The sequence below is a fragment of the Rhipicephalus sanguineus genome, chromosome 11 (genome assembly GCF_013339695.2).
Source record: "Rhipicephalus sanguineus isolate Rsan-2018 chromosome 11, BIME_Rsan_1.4, whole genome shotgun sequence".
Classification (NCBI taxonomy): domain Eukaryota; kingdom Metazoa; phylum Arthropoda; class Arachnida; order Ixodida; family Ixodidae; genus Rhipicephalus; species Rhipicephalus sanguineus.
Window position 1 is genome coordinate 59,402,733 of NC_051186.1, and position 22,500 is coordinate 59,425,232.

General features: G+C 47.0%; 1 protein-coding gene and 1 long non-coding RNA gene across 3 annotated transcripts in view; one reads left to right on the forward strand and one right to left on the reverse strand.

Moving 5' to 3' along the window:
- The window catches only part of LOC119374097 (beta-1,4-glucuronyltransferase 1), a 312,671-nt gene that overhangs the window by 113,904 nt on the left and 176,267 nt on the right, over window positions 1-22,500 (forward strand). The gene's annotated exons all lie outside the window — the stretch shown is intronic.
- On the reverse strand, window positions 3,477-4,977 carry LOC125756302 (uncharacterized). The gene is made up of 3 exons (XR_007414349.1): window positions 4,938-4,977; window positions 4,492-4,575; window positions 3,477-3,923 (listed from the first exon to the last, which is right to left on the reverse strand). It is a non-coding gene; the product is annotated as an uncharacterized LOC125756302 (long non-coding RNA).

The following is a 22,500-nucleotide window of genomic DNA, read 5'->3' on the forward strand; positions in this document are numbered from 1 at the left end:
GACTCGCTGCGTAGATTGCGAGCGCCTGTCACCGACGTCGTCCATCTGGAAGCGGTCTTTATCGAACCGTGGTGATTGCGGGAACGTCTTTAAGGGAGTGTTTTCTTTTTGCGTCATTTCGAATCACCCACTGGCCTCTGTAGGCTGCCCACTTTGCTACTTTTGAGGTTTAGGACGTACCAGTGAGCTAGTTGGCTAGGTCATGATAGTTTAATGCTGCGCACGCCAGAAACAAGCACGACACAGAGCACAAGTACAGACGAAAAAACTGGCGCGGTCCCTCATGTATTTGCCTAAGACGACTAAGGCCAAAGCCACCTTCTTCCTATTTGTTTTCTTCTCGGTAGATTGTACTGATCCACCCCTACCCCCAAAAGACTTGTGCACCCAACGTGGTTGTGCACTGCCTCCGAGATCTGAGGCATTGCAAGATTTCTGCACCTCACATGTTCTCGCAGTGCCTTCAGGCAGGCCCGTAGCTATGGGGGTGCTCTAGACCCCCCCCCCCCCCCCCGGAAATTCTGATGGAGGCGAGGGGGTCTTTTACGGAAAATAAATGATCTAAATAGGTGTTTTTCTAAAATAGTCAGGGCCTTCAGCAAGGGGGCCCTGCCCGAAAAAAATTCCTGGCTACGGGCCTGCCTCCAGGAATCGCCCACCTTTGACCAAGTGACCATGTCATGTGATGGCGCCTCAAGCTTTGACAGCCTGCGAAGTGATCATGACGTCACATGAGGATGAATTTTTGCATCACTCGTGTTGGCGCTGACTATAGAGACGTTCAAATTTCGCGTTTGATGAGGCACCTAAGGCTTTCGCCTTAAAATCGGGGCCTATGTTTGCCTGTTCTTATGTGCTGCCTCGTGCGAGTTTCTGGTCTCGTAAGCTGCGAAAGCTCTTCACGGGGGCAGGGGATCATCGCCCAAACCAAGCTGTAACATTTACCAACTTTCTATTTCGTTTGACCTGTTTGTTGTAATTGCGGTCTTTTAGCAGTACAGGTTTACCTTACGTTAAGTGCAAAAATAGCGTTTTTGAGTCTGCCCGGTGTTCCGGTAGCGCAGAGGTGTAGCGTGATACCGGATAGGGTGTGCCATAACTGGCGCCACGTCAGGTGGCGCCAGCTATGTAGATTCGATGGAGACGGCAACAGCTTTCGGCGATGCGGCCATGTCTTTCGGGCGCGCGCATGCGCAGTTCACATCCGGTATTCCGGTATACGTAAAGCATTTTGCGTATAGCGGTGTGCCGGACAGGCTAAAAAAGCGCTAATACCGTGCAGTCGTGGTCGCCACGTCGCTGTTTTTAAATCTTCGAGACCTGTATTACCCACTATGATCGTTCCATCATTTTACCGTATATACGCATCGAGCGGCTCGCGCCGCCGAGACGGTTTTTTTTTTTCCGGACCGTGATGCGCCAACACGGTGCGGTAATACCGTATTGTGGACGGCATGGTATTACCGTCACTGCTGAAACTGTTAGCGTGTCTACACGTACAGTCGCGTTCACATGTGAGTTGTAACACGTTGTTCCCGCGTTAGAATTGGCCCCAACTACGCACGGCGGCGCAAAAATAAGAATGGCTAGTTCGACACTGTGATAGTTACCGGCATTTTGTAAGCGAATTCAGCGTATGCCGGCGCTGTCATGCAGACTTGGGGATCCTTTCACCATGGGCACCGGGTTTCAGCTCGTATTAAGTGCGACTGCACATCGCACTATCAGTTGTCTTTGTCATATGGAAACTGTGAAATCGTGTTTGTAATTACTCACGCTTATGATGGTACTATATGCATATTTCTATTTAGTGTCGACGCGTTTGTATAACTAGATCACGTAGCAAATCCCATTGTCGATCTTGATTGAGAGTGCTACCAATGAAGTTGCTGGATGTTTTTATGCCCCGAGCAAATAGTTGTTGTGTTGCATAAATATTGAGTAAATCATAATCAAGATTGTTCCCCAGTTATTTTAATGTTCTCTTTCTTCTTTTCTCTTCGCAGGTAAGTCCCAACTCTGCTTCTCCAGGCCCATGGTCCTTTCGATTCACTCATCTGTGGTGAGAATCTGAATTTTCAGTTTTTTTTTTGTTGAGTTGGTTGCCCTTAGGCATAACAAATTTGCATAACGGTACAGGAGGTGCGTCACTCGTAAACAGACAGGTTGATTTCGTACATGCGGTATAATAGCAATAGGCATAGATATCGTAGGGTTCTTCACTTAAAGAGGGGGGGGGGGGGCACGTTTCACCGCATCCCCCCCCCCGCCCTCCCCGTCTGAATGAAATACGAGCCTCTCGCAATGGATTGCAAAAGTGACAATGAAGCGATGACGTGCTTCTGACGTACATGACACCTTTCCGAGGGTAAGGTGTCATGTAAACAGTTCTTGTAATTCAACATCGGGTATCCTCAGCCACCAATGGAGTCAAAGAAACGTGCATGGCCCTAACCCTGTACTTCGAACGATGTCGGGACAACTCCCATTGAGTTAAAGTATGGGGCAGACTTGGGCTCCCCTTGCATGAATAAGCCGGGAGGAAGGGGGGGGGGGCGATGTTGTTTCAAGAAAACGTACAAACCCGAAAGTGTTATATAATTCTTGATCACGGCATCGTTAGCGCCTGTGCACGTCGCGTGCATTGGCGTTCGCGTTACTAGACCAAATATAGGTCGTTGCGTGCACGTATACCTGATCGCGTTCCCATCGCGTTACGTCACTCCCTTTGATCGGATTTCGGTTCACTCAGTGGAAGGCTTTCGTTTGGGCAATTGCACGTGGCTGACCCGAACAGGACGCGTATGGGGTTTCCCTGCACACCGAACGTGCGCCGTAAGTGCTTCGAGATATGCAGAAGCCATTCCTTATACATAACGAAGTTTAACGCGGCTGCGTGGCGGGAGGAAAAAGGTTGCTCGCTCGGACCTTGAGGGGCTTTCTTCGTTCCTTGCGGTGTTGGCAAATCTCGGCGTGTGCCCCCAAGTCTGTATGCACCGTTCGCGCTGTTCGCACTCTCGCTGTTGCGTAGAGCGGTCGCGGACAAATTGAATCCCGCAGTCGCTTTCGCAACTGACGCAACGAACGCTGACAAGCGTGAGAAGGCTTTGCCCGAGGCCCAAGGCTCTTTTAAATGTCAGGGCTGTACATGTATACTCGTCGCAGCTTTTGCAAATGTCGCTGAGCAAAGCTTCAGCTCACCGTCCCTTTTAAGGCGAAAGCCTTTGATGCCTTATGAAACGCGAGAAATTGACCGTCGGCGTCGGCGGCGTCAACACGAGCGATGCAGAAAATCATTATCACACGGTGACGTCACCAGTGACCTTAATCGTACTGTTTTAAGTGCATTGTAGTGATTGTGATATAGATGTGAAGAAAGTAAAGCGGAGGAAAAGGCAACTTGCCGTCGGCAGGGACCGAACCTGCAACCGTAGGACAACGCGCCCGATGCTATACCTGTTCTTTTTTCGTCCACTTTACTTTCTTCACATCTATATGACAATTACTACGGCACACAAAACAGTACAATTAACGTCCCCTATACATTCCTTGGCCTCAGTATCTGCTGGGTTTTATTAACCTTTGCTATCGGGGAACAATGGGGCACCCTTTCACGTAAGAACAAGAACAAGAACAAGACAAGACATCTTTCTCGTGGCTTTCATTTATTTGATACCCCTTTTCCGTTACATAACAGGGACGCAGATGGCTCGCCGACGCGAGATCATTTTTACTTCTGCGTCCCGGCCGGTGACGTCGATGATGACATTTCACTGCGCGTTCGGCAGCCACTAGCGGCTGCGATGCGCAGCTGCTATTGGTTGAGCGTTGTCGAAGCCTTCTATTCGTCCTGCATGCCGAAGAAGGCCTCGCGCCGGCCACGGTATGGTCCCTGGGCCTCCCGGCGAGCCTCCTGGCGGAACCTTCAGGGGTGGAAAAGATAGGCTTAGCTTAGGCCTAACTCTTCACCGAGCCTTGCATCAGGACGAGCTCCGAATTTTTTCCCTATCTCAAGTGCACGCACACACAAAAACAATTGATTGACATGCGTGTGGCGGATTTGAAATCAAAGATTTATCGTATTTGACAGAAAGAGGCGAACTCGAGCAACTGTGTAACTGAAAGAAGCGGAATTTAGGCCTGTTAGGCTTAGCATAGGCCTGATAAGTTTAGCGTAGACCTAACGAGGCACCAGAAGGGATTTTTCTTAACTAAGGGCCAAATGTGATTTCCCTGATCTAATGCGGAACAAAAAGTTCGCACTCGGGGCCTTTTATGCCCGGTGTGGTATTCGCAACTCACTTGCTCATTTGCATAAGTCAGCTTTACGATCTTAATGAACTTCAGTCGAGAGATTAGTGCCCCTCCTGCGAGACGCCATCGCAGTGCTGTCCGAAGTTGTGCTCTTCTTAAACGTACGAGACCTTCCTTTCTTTGTACCGGTTAAGTCTGTTGACGGCTGTATGAGCGCTGAAAGTTGCTTTTGCTCACCCGGCCATGTCGAAGTCAGAGCGGCGGCCGCGGAAACCGCCACCGAACTGGCCGGGTGCTCCCCCGAAGCCGAAGGGTCCGGGTCTGAAAAAAAAAAAGTGCATGAAACGTGCCCTTGTTTTAGTTTACGAACGCTGAGTGATACAATCTATTCCATGCCGTTTCTGTATTATAAACTTCTGAGCTTATACATTTTTGGTGCTGCGTTTATGATGATGACGATGATGATGCAAATTTTATTTGGGTCCGTTTATGGTATTGGCACAATATAGCTTGAACATTGTTTTACATTAATTGTGAGAACGCCATGATATTAAAAAAAACTATACGAGGCATGTTCGATTCGATTCGCTTAATTCTAGCACTATTCGATTCGATTGGGTCTCAGATACCAGTATTCGCGTGTCTCTGTGAGTCTTAACGGTACCATACGGGCTGCCACTTACCCTCCATGTCCTGGTGGAGGCATAGGCACGTCCTGACCTGTAACAAGAGCGTTTGAGAGAGGGTACGCACTTAAAATAATTGTTAAAGCTGCTGCTTGGGCGAATTGGTTCATGTTTATGACAAATTAGTCATAAAATTTTGATAGATTATGTCGTAAATTTCTCATAAATGATTGACAGCGAATGACATTGAAAGTGAAATCAAACGCTGGACATATGGTTAGCATATATAATTCGGCAGAGAAAATTGGAGCTCACTCAGACTCACTCAAAGTGTGTTGGATTGGTCTAAGTGACCTGCACCTTTTTGCACTTATTTGCGGTTAGGGGTCACTCGGACGCAGACGCACCGAAATTTTCCTCAACAGGACTCATTCGGTCTGAGAGGCCACAATTTTAGCAACGGAGCTTTTTATGCTCGGAGAAACTCCGTTAGTCGCGAACAAAAAAATCATCGTCGTCATGAACCGGCACGCGCTCTCTTCGTATTCTTTTTCACTATTCGTCCTCTTTTTCATCTTCTGTTTCTGTCCCAGAACGCGTGCGCCCGTTTGTCCGGCGTGGGATGCATTAACTCTGATGGGCGAGAGAACGAGTACAGAGCCAAGGGGAAATAGAAAGAAAGAGAGAAGGAGAGAGAGAGAGAAATAGAGAGAGAGAGAGAAGGAAAGAAAGAGAGAGCGAGAAAAAGAGAGAGAGATAGGAAAAGACAAGGAATGTAAGAGATAGAGAGAAATAGAGAGAGAAGGAAAAAAAAGCGAGAGATAGAAAGAACTAGAAAGAGAAAGAAATACATAGAGAGATAAAAAGACAGAAAGACAGAAGTACAAAAATATAGACAAAAAAGAGAGAGAAAGAAAGAGAGGAAGAAAGAAAGAGAAAAAGTAAAGACAAACAAGGATGGCCGCCCAGCTCCGTACTTCCTTCAGGCTTGGCACCGCTAGTTCGAGGCTGCATTAATTTTTTTTCGTAAATCGGATTCCCTCGGACTCAGACTCACTAAAATCGTTCTCAGCCGGGCTCACTAGGACTCAAGCTCACCGAAATATTACTCAGCTGGACTCACTCAGTCTCAGACTCACGGTGCGATGTGAGTCTGAGTGAGTCGACTGATGAGTGTGTTTGTCCAACCTATGATTCTTAGAGAAGGAAATGGCCACAGGTTGTACAGTTGTCTATGTCTGAGCACTTTTACTTTCCTACGCGGCGCAGTTAACCACGCAGTAGACCGTTCGCACTGCAGCTGGCCCCAGACGAAAGTAATTGGACCATATCGAACGCGATCGGACACTCGTCATATCTTATCAGTCCCCATCCGAGATCGATCGAACCTCGTCCGACACATCCGAACATCATCGATACTCATCGTGCGCAACCGTTATCGCACCTTATCAACCTTACCGAACTCGACCGAACCGCACAGATATGTCCATATGTTACTTTAGCACGTCATCCGAATTTTTATCGTTCTGTGATATATTTCTGCCTGATCATTGAGGCTTTAGAGCTGACCACAAGGTCATGGCATATCACTTGTATTGCGCGTCTCTTCTGAAACAAAAATTTTATAACCATCTGAATTGGACTGGAAAAAACTTTATGTCCTGCAGGACGCGCTTAGCGCGTAGCGGGCGCCTCCCACATATAGGGACCGACAGGAAATACTTGGCGTCCCATTGCTTCGTGGGCCTACTGGACGGCTCATTGCTGGTCGGCGAGAAGCGAGCTTTTGAGGGACCTCTCCATCTTGAATCAGGAAACAGCGCGGTAAAAACGAAGACGAATCATAGGAACGAACAACACATCACGCAAAGTGCTGTGTTGTTCGTCCCTATGATTCGTCTTCGTTTTTACCGCGCTGTTTCCTGATTCAAGATGTTCAACCAACTAGCCAACAAGTTCGCCTTATTAGACTATGTAATCAGCCATATAGCCTGCACACGCAAATCGTTTACCTGCGGTCGCGGCGATCAACGCCAGCAGGGCGCTGGCGACGAGGACCAGGAGTACGGTGACCTGCTTGAAGGAAGCCATGGTGTTGACGGGCGGCTCAGTGGTGTCCCGGATGCGAGGTACTCAAGGAGGGCGGGCTCGTTGGGGAGTGCGTCTCGACCCTGCAAATCGTTCCAGTTTTGTCGGCTCGCGTCGTACCGTTCTTCGTGGAAATACGCAAGTGACGAGGATGAAAAGAGGGTGAGGGAAGGGTTGTGGCATAGTGCAATAGTTGCGCGTCGTTCACGACCGGTAGCGTTGGAGCTTGCGGCAGGAGGGTGAGGGGTGCGGACGATGGAATAGCGCGATAGTTGTACGTCGTCCACGACCGGTAGAGTAGAGGTTGGCGGTCTGTCGTTGACGCATGCGTATTTGCGACGTGGGGACATAAGTTTATAGCGCGTATACATGGACGAAACGGAGAACTCGGTGCTTATGTCGTGATTACGAGGTTCTTTCTTGTATTTCACTCTCTCTCTTGGTATGTCTTGAGCACCCCGTGAGTGTTTGTTTTTTGCGCACGCGCACAGTCGACGACACGAGTTTCGCGCATACATGCAAAGACAAAACACACAGATGCACAAAGAGAGAGAGGCCAAGAGGGTTCTTTCTGGTGTTGTCTTTTTCTCTCTCTCTTTTGGTCCATCTCGCTCGTCTTCACTTGAGTCTATTACCCTAAGCACTCGTCATCACGACTGTCACGTTCTTGGCACTTCGGTCGTCAACTTCAAACACCACCTCAATAGCTGTCTTTTTTGTTTTTGTTTTTGCTTTTTTCGTGCTGTCGGCACTCAAACTCCGCCCTTAGACTGCTCGCTCTTAATGAGCTTGGTTTGATGCCTCAGGTCCTACTTTTCTTTTGGTGTATTTCCCCTCCACGAGCTTGTTTTTGTGTTTATGTGTTTGCTCGCTGTGTTCTGTTCTGTCGTCGTGACGGGCAACCTTTCGGCGCGTTCCTTCTCGGGGCCACTCTTGTGTTTATTTTCGCGTTGCACTTTGGCTGTTTAATTTCCCAACTTGTATTTCCCTTTTCTGTATTTCTATTTGCTTTTCTTTTCAGTTTTCACTCTCGGCCACTTCTTTAAGCATGCTTCGTACTTGGCTCTGTAAAGGCCCAGCTGCGCCGGGTGTGCTTCAACACCTAAGAGGGGGGGGGGGGGGTGTTTACTTGTTTTCCCAACTGCGAGAGAGCACGACGGAAGTCCCACGTTTTTTGTGCGACTGTCGTGCCAATCCTATTCCAAGACCCTGCGTGCTCGTGCCACGTTCTGTCATTTTTTTCTCCGTTTTTCTTCAGCCCTGGGGCTGTGGCGATTCTAAGCCCGTTAGAGGATATTTCTAAGCGGCTATTCTTTCGACAGCCAACGCCTCTGGCTAGCTTTTCTTATGCTGTTGATGTCGTGAAGTAAGAAAAATAAAATAAAAAGGAGCGGAAGAAAAGAAGAATGAAAGAGAGAGAGAGAGAGAGAGAGAGAGAGAGAGAGAGGAGAGAGAGAGGGAGAGAGACGGATGTGGAAGCGTAATCCACGGTTTCACAGCCGAGTTTCACCTGAGGCAACACTTCGTCTATGCTTACGTCTCGGTGCATCGTTTTATGTTTCGCTCATTGATTTATCGTTTTATTGTCATCGCAATACCCTTCCGGGTTCATGAGTGCGCGTATCTCTTTGTGTATTCGTGTGCGTATCACTGCCGTATATTTGCAGTGGCGTGATAAAATTTCGAAAAATATTTAATCTCTCACTTTCACAGGCTTACGTTTATTGTTCGAACCAGCCTGGACATTCTTGTCAAGTATTAGCGGAAGGGAAGTATAGGGATAAAATGTCCGTTTAAACTGCTTCAAATAACAAAAAGAAAAGTCCGTCACTACGTATTGAGTTGAGACGTATTGAAGTGAAAAAAAAAAAAAATTCGGCAGATCCCACGCATTGTGGGAGTCGATGTAAAGCGAAGCAGTGAGGGAGGAGCTGCACACACCGCATTGTTTGTTTTCTAGGCAAAGTGATGACCAATGTCGGCTATTGCTGGCTAAGTACTAGCTAACGTTGACTAAACATGACTAAGTAATAACTAAGGTTGTCTGATGCTGGCTAGATAACCGCTAGTAATATAATAGAATGCGGCTAATGGAGGCGAAAACGTGGGTAGTGTTTGCTAAATACAGCTAAATGATGATTAATGTTGGCAGATTCTGTCAAAATATTATATAAAGTTGACTAAACGTGGCTAAATTATCGGCAGTGCTGACTAGTGTTGGCTTAGTATCGGCAAACGTTGGCTAGTGTTATGACATATAACGGCTATAGTATTAGCTAAATGATCGTCACTGTTAGGCAACGTTCGAGAGCGTCAGCTATAACGTAGGCTGTTTGCTTTTATAAGAAGGTCATTGTTGTCATTCGATCCCAATTCAATGATTATCAGCATTATCAGTCTATTTTCTGTCCACTTAGGACGAAAATATGTCTCTTAAGGATGTCTACAAATTTTCCTATACTGTGCCGGTTGATTCCATTTCATGGTACACAAGATAACGGAAACCGCAATTTTATGCCTGCGAATTTCCCGTTTTCGTCACTCCAACTAACCCTCTGCCGTCCTCGGCTGGGTTTCCCACTTCTTCGTATCCATCCCGTCGCCATGACTGACCGCGGTTATCTGTCTGCATCACACGACCTGCCCAGGTTCAATTCTTCTTCCTAATGTCAGCTAGGTCGTCGGTTATCTCTGTTTGTTTTCTAATTCAGTGATATTTTCTCGGTTATACATAGATTACCATAGATAAATACATATACACAGAAGCCGATTTGGTTGTGCTTGAGTGTTTTTTTCAAACAGCGAAGCTGTTAAAGCTGGCAGTAAGACGTCCGTTAACAAAAAAAAAGAACTCTGCTGCGCCGTTGTCATGGCAACCGCCACAGCATCGCGCCACCTGCAGCGCTAAAAATAGCCAAGCCGCCGCCGCGCCGAGGAGCAGCCGCCGCCGAGCCGTCGCCATAGCAACCGCCACAGTTTCTTGCATCGTGGCTCAGGGACAGCGGTATGAACACATCCAGAGTGGCAAACTTTGCGCGTACTCCGGATTTGGCCGTCGCCGTCTCTTGGCGGTCGCTTCTTCGGCCAAGCACGCTGGATCCAATCGCCGCCGGCGTCGTGATTCCCGTGCTGCAGCACGCCGAGCTGAGGATCAATCAGCTTTGCTGTGCCTTTGGCTTTGCGCAACTTTGTGCAAACTTCCCGCACTTTTTTTGTCCTAGGCATGTATACATACTGACTACTTTTTTTCTTTTGCGCCGCTAATGTGTGCAAGCTGTTACTGGCTGCGCTCGTAATTAGTGAGAAACGTAGCAAAAAAAAGAGATAAATTTTAATGTGGCGGCTGCAGGCGCGCGGTTCTGCAAGCCATGATGCCAAAAAAAAAAAAAAAAAAACTTCGAATTCACGGAAACGAAAAACAAATAAAACAGAAAGACACAAAATAATTAAGCCCTATTAGTACGTGTTTACATATGTGCACGAAATGCGAATGTGGGCTTTTAAGACGAAATGGAAGCACAAGTAAAAATATTGATAGCGCAGAAAGAAAAAAAGCAAGAAAAAGAAGCGACTGAGAGGAGGCCTGCTGCGAACCCATTTCGCTGACCACAAAGCCGCTGTTGCTGGCCGGGCAGCACGCATTTCCAGCTGCACACGCGTCGGGGGGGGGGGGGGGGGGGGAGGTGCTGGCTTTACGTTTTCAGGAATACGCGAAAGAGAGCGAGCGCTCCAACTCAAACACACTTTGTAAGAGGACTCGCGGGCACGACTGCGCAGTAGTGCGGAGAAGTTTGTGAATGCATCGCGGCTCGCTTTTCATGTTTCCAAATAATAAATACATAAAAGATAAAGAAAGCAGCTTAGAACCTCTGTGGCTTTTTTCTTCTGTTCGGTTAAGTCTTTGCTTGCTGCTCGTGCTTTCTGTTTTTTCCTTTTATTTCTATTTCTTGGTGAAACTTTAGTAGCCGCTTATTCCTCCATGCGCATGCAGCCCTCTTCCATCTTCCATCGTGCCTTTTTTTCTTTTTTTTTGCTTTTTTTCCTTTTTCAGAAAGCTGGGCACGACCGTGTGCTGAGCACAGGTCTGGGCTCGGATTGCATACATGCGCTTGCGTAAGGTTTGCACATTTTTTCGTGCTTAAATTTTAATCTTTGAATTCTTCTTTTTTCCAACTTTTGGCGAGAATTGCGCACTCGCGTTCAACGCTGTCTACCGTTTGGTGGGTGTGCTATGGATTCTTACTTGCCACGCCTATAGTTTCGGTTTCGTATATATTTTTATGTTCATGCTTCCTCAGCTCTTGTCCCCCCCCCCCTTTTTTTTTTTCTGTGCCCTTCCTTTTAATCCTGGAAAGTCACTTTCCCACGGGGATACAGCGATGAAAGCGTGGTGTTTGTGCGGTTGTAAGCATCTCTGGACCTCGTGTTACCATTTTTTTTTGAAGCGCTTGTTCAATAACTAAACCCACGTGGGGAGACGGGCTACTGTAGAGATGTAGATGCAAAATCATGAAAGGCACGTTACCACATCTGGATTTGCTGGTTAGTGTTTCTCGACTGGTTCGACTAGTAGTAAGTCAGAAAATGTACGACAGCGGTGTCCTTTCTTCGCTATAAGTTTTGTGTTACGTTGTCCTTGTAGAACGTGACTTTTCAGCTTGCGGTGTGGCTTGTACGCGTCGGCTTCGGTGAGCTTCACCGCAATGCGGACGTGTATTGCGGGAAGGTGCATTAGCGCGCGAAAAATTAAAATAAAACCGGCAAACGATCGTTTCCGGAGATCATCTGAGATTGCAAATAAAGTTGAATTGCGTGTTTTTACGCGCCGGATCTGCGATATGATTACGGGACGCGCCTTGTGGGGGACCCCTAATTAATTATGACCACATGATGTTTCTTAAAGGGCCCCTAAACAATCCCTGAGCCCCGCCACGGTGATCTACTGGTTATGGCGCTCGACTGCTGACCCGAAGGTCGCGGGATCGAATCCCGGCCGCGGCGGCTGGATTTTCGGTGGAGGCGAAAATGCTTGAGGCCCGTGTACTTAGATTTAGGTGCACGTTAAGGAACCCCAGGTGGTCGAAATTTCCGGAGCCCTCCACTACGGCGTCCCTCATAATCGTATCGTGGTTTTGGGGCGTTAAACTCCAGATATTATTATTATTAAACAATCTGTGAAAATACAAAGAAAGGGCGCGTTGTGCTCTCCTGTCGTTTCCCGCCTTTTGGGCACAATTCGTGACGCCAGCAGTCGAATCACATGACGTCATGAGACAATAAGCTTTCGATTAGGCTATATACTAGAAATATCAGAGGTGAATTATCTCTTACCCTGCTTTGCCATACAGTCACACGCCCGTCCTGCCTTGTCTCGCGCGATTGTCGTGCACGATCGACTTATTTTCACTTCGTTTTATGCGTTTTCGACTGTGCAAGCGGACATAACAGCGTGTAGCTGAAAAGCGCGAAATTCCGACAGGCTCAACGCTTAGTGCTGACATTGTCCATGCGTTTTATGAAAATATAAGTGGCGAGGAGGAGTTGGCGCCTGTAGCAAGGGCACTGAAGGCGAGAGAGAAACCACTCTCTCATCTTTGAATTCGGAGTGGTATACGGACATGCGCTTGAATGAAAGTACGCTTTTATTCTTACATTTCGAGCCTGTTTTAAAATTCGGTCGCCATGGTCGGGAATCGAGTTAAGAATGAACGCCTCATAAAGCTGGTGTCATCAGATGCATTAAGAACCGCAACAGAGTTGCAGTTCTAAGATTCTAGTTAGACACGCCCAAGTAATTAAACGCAGAGTCGAAAATACTTCCAAGGACTATGTACTCGGCACATACCTCTACGCCCAACTTGGTTTTGGGAGATGACCCACAAATATTTGCGATGTGAGTCGGAATATATTACGTTACATATGTGGACCGTCTTTCCCTTATTGGGAAACGTCAATGAATAGGGCAATAAAAGTCTATTTCACCGAAAGGTCGAAACAATGAACGCGATAGCAACAAATTGCAGTGTTATACGAAGTATGGCTAGAAGCTCACTCTTTTAGCAGGCGGCCAGTCTTAAATGAACAAATGGATGCATTACGAGGTGCATTAAGATGCATTAAGAACTGCAACGCCGCCGAGGAGAAAAAAAATCACAAGGCGTAAGGAAGGGGGGGGGTTATGTCGCCGCCGTAGGTCCGCACCCCGGATACCAAGGGCATAGAACCGCGGTTACGCGAATAATCGAGACAAACTTCGGAGCAACGCAGTCTATATAAGAACAGAATTGTAGTAGGCGCGTTGCTTATAAATGTACAGTGCTCGTAATCAGCCAATCCATTTTTAAAACACTGCTTTATTGTTAAATTCGAGGCTCTCACTTACTAATGTTTGAAGTTTGAAAAGCAGCGCGTAAACGAAAACGTGCTCTGTTTTCGGAAAAATGCCCAATTCCATACCCATTCCATTCTGTGCCAAAGTCGCTTAATTGCATTCCCATTCCATTCCTCCAAGCGTTGTCCCCATTCCACTCCCATTCCATTCCGGGTTCGCGAAAATGTGGAATGATTCCGGAGTCATTCCAATTCCGGCGTGGCAACTCGGCAACACTGGTGGAGGCATCCGGAAATTTCGACCATCTGGTGTTCTTTAACCTCACCGACATCGCACAGTACTCTGGCCTGTAGCATTTCGTCTCCATCGAATTGCGACCGCCGCGTCCGGGATCAAACCCGCGACCTTCAGGCCAGCAGGCTAGTAAGCTACAAATGTTGGCAAGTCTTGGAGGCACACTGATGTAGAAAGTCATATATGTAACTTACCTAAGTAAAACGCATTCATATTCAAAGAAACGTCGCTTTGTCTGTGGACAGTTCGACGCATTCGATGATTGTTCGGCATAAACCATATATATATATATATATATATATATATATATATATATATATATATATATATATATATATATATATATATATATATAACATTCCACGACTGCCGTGCACAGATCCAAAACACGATCTCTTTATTCTTCTTCTTTGTCTCCCCCCTGTTCCCACCAAATCGGTCCATCGTCGCATCGACCCACTACACTCTCCCGGGCTTTGTTTCACCCCTCCGCTCCAAATAAGGGATGACGTTGGCAATGGCTGCTATCTCCATCGCACCGTTTTCCGTCGTGTAGCCGATGGTCTTCAACACTCCTTCTTTTGTGGCCAATTTTACCACTTTAAACGGTCCCATAAGTTTTGTGTTCGGACCGCCGTAACCTTTCCGCACCAGGACCATATCACCTAGCGCTATTGCGGGAATATTTGTGTTATGACGTTTGTCAAAAGCTCTCTTCATCGCTTCCATGTGCTTCTTTTGCTGTTCTACACCTTTCTTCGTTTGCTTCAGGTGAAGCTTCTCTGATATGCCAAGTATGTCGTCCGCAGGTAAATAGGCAGCCTCCCCGAAGGCGGCGTATTGAGGGCTGCATCCAAGAGTGCTTGTATGCGATCTGTTGTGGTGGGACACAGCTGCTTGAAGGCAACACTTCCACCCTCCTGGGAATCCTGGGTACATGCTTATGTATTGTTTTACGTCTCGGATGACACGCTCTGCTAGTCCGTTAGCTGATGGATGGTAAGGGGCTGTAAACTTCAGGGTAATGTTTTTTTCTTTTGCCCACTTTGCGAATGCCTGGCTCTTGAATGCGGGTCCATTATCGGATACAACACATTTCACTGCTTTAAACATGTCTCTGCTCAAGAGCGATATGACAGCAGCAGCATTTTCTTTTCCTGGCTTGGCTGCTAGCATCCGTGAGCATTCATCAATGCACACCAAAAAGGATTGCGTTTTCTTCACTCCTTCGCTTTTTTTCTTCAGTTCGGCGAAATCAACATGAACAGTTTCGAATGGGATCTCTGAGTAAGGTGGAAAAATCATGCTGTCTGTCTTCTGCTTGTATTTCGCTTTGTTCATTTGACATTGTGGACAAGAACTAATGTAGTCGTTAATATATTTCTTCATGCCAGGCCACGTAAATCTTCTCCTCATTTTGTTGTATGTTCGCCAGAAGCCGTCATGCCCTCCTGACTCGGGACTGTCGTGATAAAGTCCGAGAAGTCTTGTTCTCAGAGTATCTGGTACGTAAAACCTTCCGTCTGCATACATCAGCTCTTCTGTGCCTTCCCACATTGTAAGTGAGTTCACTGTCTCGTCGTTTTCACAGTTACTGGCAATGGGAAGTCGAGAAAGAGCATCAGCGTCTGACAAATCTTGTCCGCTTCTGTGTGCCACCTCAAAATCAAACTGTTGAATTTCACTTATCCATCGAGCAACTCGGCCTTTAGGTTGAGAACCATTGAGCAAATGAGTAAGTGCCAGATGGTCAGTGAACAGCTTGAATTTCGCGCCTTCTAGGTACGATCGAAAATACCTAATTGCTAGCACAACAGCCAATGCCTCCTTTTCAGTCGTGCTGTAGTTTTGTTCTGCCTTCGTGAAAGTATAGGAGTAATATCCAACTACGTGTCTTTCTCTTTCGCTTCCTCTTGTGCCTCTTCGTTGGTACAGGACAGCACCTGCGCCGTAGTTCGATGCATCCGTTGTAAGTTCAAATGGAACAGTGAAGTCCGGTAGCGTGAGTATTGGGTCTGAGGATATGGCTAATACCAAATCTTTATACGCCTTCTCACATTCTTCAGTCCATATGAAATCTGTGTCTTTACGGAGCAAGTTGTTCAACGGCTTCGCTCGTGCTGCAAAATCCTTTATGTAACTTCTAAAATGTCCTGCGAGGCCAAGAAAAACTCTGATTGCGTGCACATTGTCTGGCTTCTTCATCCGTCGTACACGTTCTACGGACTCTTCTTTCGTGCTCTTTGTGAATCCGTCCAAAATGCGTCCGAGAAATGTAATCTTGTGCTTAAAAAATTCACTTTTCTTAAAGTTCACTTTCAGTCTGGCGTCACGTAATGCCATCAAAACAGATGTCAAGTGCTCAGCGTGTGATGTTTCATCCTTGGAGTAGACTATGATGTCGTCCACATACACATTGCAGAATAATCCGAGGAATGGCTTGAGAACGCTATTCATCATCTTCTGGAACCAAGCCGCACCATTTTTCCATCCGAAAGGTAAACGATTGTATTCGTAAACGTCAAATGGTGTGACGAAGGCTGTGTACATCTTATATTTCTCTTCCAGTGGAATCTGCCAAAATCCTTTGCAGAGGTCTATACGAGAAAATATCTTGCAACCTCCGGTTTCTTCAATTATTTCGTCAATCCTTGGCATTGGAAAAGGAAATAGGTCTGTTTGGTTATTTAAAATCCGGTAATCAGTGCACAGTCGCAAAGATCCGTCTTCTTTCGGCGCCAAAGTAATAGGCGAGGCGAATGTAGACACCGATGGCCGTATTATTCCAGCATCTAACATATTTTGGATTTCAGTTTTCAACCACAGTTTTTTTTCACGGGACATGCTGTAAGGCTTTTTTTCTGACCGGCGTAACATCTCTCAGCTTAAAGGGAACAGTAAATTTTGTTGTAGCCGGTGGATAGTTTCCTAGGCAGACAAGTTCAGGAAATTTTTCACGAACTTCCTTTTCACACTTCACAAGATGGTCTGCAATGTTCAAGGACGCGCACGTCTCTTGCGCCACGGTTACTTCATCGTTCCAATAAAGATTTAACTTCAGTGTTTTCATATCGGGTCTCAAAAGCAGGAATTTATAATCGCATCCCTTCACGACAAGGGCGTCGATATTAACCCGCTGGCCCTGATAAGAAACATTTGCTTTCACCCATTCATCATATATTTGTCTTGTCCCATCAAAACTCTGTACCTGGACCGGTCTCCCTCTGATTATTTCGTCACATTTGACAAGGGCCTGATTTATTACAGAGACTGATGCACCACTGTCAACCAATGCATCAACGTCGTCACCATTGACATTGAGTTTAATATAAACAAGGTTAAGGGCCGTTAGAAAAACAGTCTCAATTTTTGTCAGCAGGTGGGACTGGACACCCTCTTTAATTAGTTTTTTGGTTCCGCTTCCTCTGAATTCGAGGCGGCTTGTTCTGTGTCATTGCGGGTATCAGACATCAGGTTGACGACTCGATTCTTGCTATGATGACTTTCGAGCTCGCGAGACCTCCATGGTGCCCTTTCAAAAGTCTGATCAGTACGACGCACATTCTGTGGTGCAAAATCGGTGCAAATGTTTTGGAAACTTCCCAATAGCTCTTCAATGGTTTTAGGCGACTTTACTTGCACCTGCCTCTGCAGTTCCTTAGGTAAGCCGTGAACAATCAGTGGCACTACTGCGGACTCGGGTAATTTTGCATTTGCCATGTGAAGAAGCCGCCTTTTCTCGTAAAAGTATTCTAGTGGCTTCCCTGAACGATATCTATAAAAAATAGCTCGGTCCCAACTTTCAACCGGGTTTTCGTCAAAGGCTGCCAAAAAGCTCGCTCTCCACTCGTCCCACGTGTCCGTTGTATGTCCAGCGTAGTGGATGTCGTACCACTTCTTGGCAAGTCCGCTGAGAAACTGACGCATGTTCTTGATGCGCTCGTAGGGTTCATTCCAGGAGTTCTCCTCACACGCTAGTTCGTAGAACTGTATCCAAGTCTCTGGGTTTGAATCTTCTCCGTCGAAGATGTCGGGCTTTACCACCTGCTTGTGTTGTCGCTGTTGGGCTTGAATAACTGTCAGAAGATTTTCCATGAATTGCTGCTGTCGCTGGGCGTGTTGCTGCTGCAAGTAAAGCATTTCTAGCAGGCACGAGTCCATGGAAGAGTCGGCTTTGCTTGGTGAAGTCCTTGTCTTCAGCTGCACCAGCGGCGCCATGATATATTCATGAAATTCGGAATGCTTCAATGGTATCTTCACTGATGCTTGGCCATCAATCTCCTGCAGCGTCTTTCCAGCCTTCTCGGCGATGAACTCGCGAAGCTTGGGAGTCGTGATGCTTTCAGGTAAATCATATTGGATATCTTCATCCACTTCACAGGTTGAAAAATATGACTGACCGTTTCGGTCTCTCGATACGCTCAGCGTTATCCACATAATAGTGGCTTGTATCCTGTCACAGACTGCGCCAATGTAACATTCCACGACTGCCGTGCACAGATCCAAAACACGATCTCTTTATTCTTCTTCTTTGTCTCCCCCCTGTTCCCACCAAATCGGTCCATCGTCGCATCGACCCACTACAATATATATATATATATATATATATATATATATATATATATATATATATATATATTTATATATATATATATATATATATATATATATATATATATATATATATATATATATATACAGTGATTCCACTCCTGCGCCAACTGCGCCAAAGTGCGCCAAATTGTATTTACTGCGCCATCCTGATAATATCGACGAAATTTGCGCCAAACTGCGCCAAAGTCTCGGGTTTAAGGGCGTCTATCACCGGCAATCGCATCGCCGGCGCGTCAGAACATGTGCTGCTCGATCTGGGGCTGCCAATAAAGTCGCAATCATGGATCAAGAATTATTCCGCTGAATAAATAGCGCTCGCGCGTGCGTTCCGAGTAAGCCACGATGCCATGCACGGTGCCGACGCAGCTTCTGTTCTGCAAGTCGGCTCGACAGCAAAACGTGCTCTCCGCAGAGGCTCGTGACGTCTAGGCCTATCGGTAGCGAGAAAGTGCGACGGCGATTCATCGGCGGACGTCGTCTGTTCCAGAAACGCTGCTGATAAGGAAAGCAATGTTCAGTAATAACTACATGCGTGCCGCTAAAATGCCTGTCACTTCTGTTTCCGGACATCGCGGAATGAAATCTGGGAACGCTCGCAGTAGATATATGGGAGAATATCGAATTTTAATTGCTTAGCGTTTATGGAAGAGCACGCGAACGGTTGAAACGCGTTGACACTTTTCCTCAGATATACTTTATCCATGGATCTTCATCCAGAACAGCTTTTTCGTAATTCTTTCCGCCAGCACGTCCGAGTTGGTAATCACTCTGCGGTAAATATCCCCTAAAAGGCCCTGCCCTTTCGAGCTCACGTGCTAGGGTTCCAATTCGAATTTTTGCTTGCTTTTTTAAAAAGAGTCATCTCATTAGTAAAATCATATCTCCTGGTCGGAGCAGCCGCAAATGCGCAGCTGTCAGTAGCGGGCCCGTCGCTGACGGCCCACAGTGAAGCGGCTACGCCATGTTACACGTCCGCCCCTCGCTTTCGGGGGTCAATAGCTAACGGTTAAAAAAACTCAGCTTCGCTTCAGAGCGAAGCAATGAATATGATACCAAAAAATTGTATTGTGAAACGAAGTAAGACTAGCAGCTAACTCTTTTGGATCCGATCTCGCGTAACTCAACGAAACGCTGGTTTAAGGGAATATGGCCCCTCCAGGAACCGAAGCGTTTTCTTGCTATGAGTTCTCTAAACGCGAAGTAAGCGTTGAGAGCACAGCAAGTTTACGAGCCGTCTCTTGATGCCTCGAGATAGCGCGCGCGCAAGCGACTGCGCCCTTCGAACGATGCATTCCCCCCCCCCCCCACCCTCCCGCTTTCCTGGCGTCCCTTCATGCTCCTTACGAAAGACGGGCGGGACGTTTCCTCTCGGTTTGATAAGCAATCGACGGCAGGCCCGCACGCGGGAAGATGTCTCATGCGCTGTCCGTGCGGCGGAGACAGACGGCTGGCTAGTTTAATCTCCGCTTCAGCCGCGTTCGTCGCCAGCGCTCGCGAGCTTTTACCCGCGGCTAGAATGCGCGTGGTGATGTTATTAATTTGGACTTTATACGGAAAATTACGGCAACGGCAACGGCAAAAATCCACCGAGAGTCCATATAATTGCTATTGCAAGGGTCAATGTACGGGGCAGATTTTGCGCCCCCCCTCTTAGGTAATTAGGGGGGGGACCTGCACCCCCCCCCCCCCTGTGCGCACGCCTATGCTCTTGAGATGATTTTTTCCATGAGATTTGCAATGAATCGAAATATTTCTAGGCTTCACAAGAGCCCCATAATAATACTCAGGTGCTTGAATGTTAATGCAGTATGCTTCTGTATTGCACTCCAGGATGTAAAATTCGCTGCTCCAAAGTGCTCCCAGATGCAAAATTATCTGCTCCAAAGTGCTCCAAGATGAAAATTTTGCTGCTCCAAAGTGCTCCAAAACGGAAATTTTGCTGCTCCAAAAATTGCTCCAAATCAGAAGTACTCGGTAGCATCACTGTATATATATATTCACTAAAGTTTGAATTTGGGCTAGTTGGTACGACATTTTAATGTACTAACAAGTTGAAACTCTGAGCACATACTTGTCCTGTTGTCTTTGTTGATCTTTCGTACGTTTCGCTCAACGCAAGCACACTTGAATTATTATATCTTTTCATTTATGAACAGATAAGCTTGAATGGTGCATGTTCAAAACTACAGCATATATACGAAATCTCGAGCGTGCTAAATTATGTAGCGCATATTAACGAGGGGAAACAAAAACTGTTATATCCCGCTCTGTTAGATGCCTCAAAACGCGCGGATCGCACAGACCCCCACCGTTGTTCCCGCATTAAAGGAGCTTCCGTGGAGCTTCGAGTTAACGGGGAGTTCGTATTATGCGGCTATTCGCTGCACGCGCGCTCTCTCCTCCCCTCGGATCCTAGTCCCATGCTGCGCGTTTTAAATATCTATTCACCCGCGATTCCCACATGCGGCGCGCCCGTTCCGGTTTCAGAAGCCTGCGTGGCCACTTACGCATGCGCGCTTAGGGGAGAACCATTGAAATGCAGATTCGGCGCGATGTCTCTTGAAATCGCGGTGCGTCGGTCGCAATAACCCTTTTTGGTGTGCGTATCGCTTTCAGTGCGACCGTGTCCCAGAGCGCTTTGCGCCAGCGCTTCAAAGCGGATTTCGGGTTTTCTTAAACGGATTACCCGGCTCCGTCTCTGTGCAAAGCCGCCTCCCACTTTTCTTTCTGGCGAATACCCGGATGAAATGTCTCGGGTCGACGTGGCTGAGCGCCAAGTTGCGAAACGTTAACAGCCTTAGGGGTTTCGGTCGAATTGTTTCTCGAGTTTTCCGCGGTCGCCTTGTCGTCCTTTGATCCGATGGGACTTCCGAGGCGCGAAGGACCGAAGGGATGGGTTTAATTTAAGCGCGGTAGTTCAATGAAAACAAGAAACTTTTTTTTTAATTTAAGGCGACGGCCTTAAATGCCTCAACAAACGCGAAAAGTGACCGTCAGCGTCAACACGAACGATGGAAAAAATGTCACGGGACCAGAGATTATGGCTTGATGACGTCTTCATTTGCCGTCAACACGACGTCACAGATTGCCATAGTTTCTGACGCCATCATGGCGTCACATAACATGACGTCACATGCTGACGTCACCGCACGACATCGTCGCTTGGTAAAAAAGTGGGCCGATCTCGGAGGCAGTGCTGCGAAGCCAAGTTTGGCGTAGCAAGCTTTTGTGGGTGTTAGGAAGGATCGATACAGTCGACTGAGTAGAAGAAGGTGGCTTGCGCTTTCAATTTGTCTTAGCCGAATGAATAAGGGACCCAGTGAGTTTTTTTGTCGTTAAGTAACTGGGATTGAGAATCACATGCATGGGATATTTGTGAGAGCATGCCATATCCGTCATTCGTCGTGGTTCAATAAGTGCTAAACTTTTTTTTGGTGAGGGGGGGGGGGGGAGGGTTTGGTTCAGCTACACTTTATGTATGTTCGTGCGTGCGTTTGTATATGTGCGTGTATCATACACATACTAAATTGAAAAAAAATTGGAGGAGGGATTGAGTCCTCGCCCCCTCCCACCACTGTTAACTACGCTCATCTAGCTACCCGTCTCTTGTCCCGTCCTTTTTAACGCGATAGAAGAACTCGTGTCGCAGAAATTCCGGTGTTGTCGTCGCGGTCATTGGTTGCGAGCGAAAAGTTGAGAAAGATGTAAATAAAGTCTTCAGTTTGAGTAAGAATCGAACCCAGGCCTTCGGTGTGGCAAGCAGGTGTTCTACCACAGAGCCACGCCATTGCTTGAAACTGCTTCGGAAAAAAAAAAAAAGAACGCTACATGAATGTCATGTAGTGGAAGGAGTCTCTTTAACGCATGTAATATTGAGTGGAAGAAGCATGGAATCGCGTCACGCCTAAAAACATGTGAATTGCGTTACGAGCGGGTGTTTTAAAGGTCCACCCATTACAAAGCGCTTAGACATACTTAATCATCACCATCAACATAAACATCAACAAAGTGAGCAGCTGCGTAGGTTCGCGTGTTGCCTTACGGACGCGTAGTGGGCACTTCGCTGATTCCCAAAAGGAATAATTATGCCGTAGTGGGCACTTCGCAACTCTACTTGCAGTAGGCATTCTAGGACAGTTTGAAATGGCCAATGTTACGCGAACAGACGTTCGCTTTCTTGCGACACGGTTGAGACATGCGCCGAGAACCGAAGACAGGCTAGCAATGGGCCTTTTTCGTGAGAGTAATCTGCGCATGCGCGGCGGTGGTGACAGCACGTGCGCCATGTTTTTT